General features: G+C 35.2%; 1 non-coding gene across 1 annotated transcript; it reads right to left on the minus strand.

Annotated features, from left to right (window-relative positions):
- Nucleotides 1–435: 435 nt before the first annotated feature.
- LOC137776049 (U6 spliceosomal RNA) lies at nucleotides 436–539 on the minus strand. Its single transcript, XR_011076169.1, has one exon. It is a non-coding gene; the product is annotated as a U6 spliceosomal RNA (small nuclear RNA).
- Nucleotides 540–1,025: the final 486 nt, after the last annotated feature.

A 1,025-nucleotide genomic window follows, 5' to 3' on the forward strand; every position in this document is an offset into this window, starting at 1 on the left:
GTCATTCCTATGTTTCTCAGATTGGTGGTTCTTCCTGTCTTTGTCTCAACAACCTTTTTCCTGTGTCTCATTTGTTTACATCCTGAAAAACTAGTGTTCTTATCACCATTCCATGATCATTCCACCTCATTTTATATCTAATTATAGTTAGGATGCCTCATATTTTATTGTAGTCCTATGGATCATCAGGCAGTATGATGAAGGTCTCAGAAAAGGACATTGGCCTTGATACAGTGATGTCTTAATTAAGGAAGATTTTCCCCCTGTTTCTTTAGATTTATTCTTTTCATTTTTGCCTTATATCCTTTCATGTTAATATAAATTGTTTTACAAAACCTATATATTTGACATTTAGGCTTTTTATTTTCATTTTCCATTTCAGCTAATAATTTTCTTCATTCTTTTGAATTTATTGTTAACATCTGGATATGCATTAAAAATATGGAATGCTTCATGTATTTGCATGTCATCCTTGGGCAGGGGCCATGCTAATTTCTGTATTGTTCCAATTTTAGTATATGTGCTGCTGAAGCAATCACTCAGCCAATATTTTAGAAAATACATTTGCTGTATTTATGGATGTATCAATGGATTGTATATTAGTTTCCTGTGGTTGCTATAACAAATTACCACAAATATGGTGGCTTAAAACAGCAGAAATTTATCCTCTCACAGTTCTGGAGGCCAGAAGTCCAAAATTAGTTTCACTAGGGCCTAAATCAAGGTGCTGCCAGGGCTGTGCTCCCTCCAGAGGCTCGAGAGGAAAAATCTGTTCCTTGCCTGTTTCAGCTTCTGTGGCTGCCAGCATTCCTTTGCTTTTGGCCACATAGCCAGAATCTTCAAATCTCTCTTTGCTGATCAGAGAAGAAAAAGAAATAAAAGGAATCCAAATCAGAAAAGAAGAAGTAAAGCTGTCACTGTTTGCAGATGACATGATACTATACATAGAGAATCCTAAAGATGCTACCAGAAAACTACTAGAGCTACTCAATGAATTTTGTAAAGTAGCAGAATACAAAATTAAT

Source organism: Eschrichtius robustus, chromosome 13 (genome assembly GCF_028021215.1).
Source record: "Eschrichtius robustus isolate mEscRob2 chromosome 13, mEscRob2.pri, whole genome shotgun sequence".
NCBI lineage: Eukaryota > Metazoa > Chordata > Mammalia > Artiodactyla > Eschrichtiidae > Eschrichtius > Eschrichtius robustus.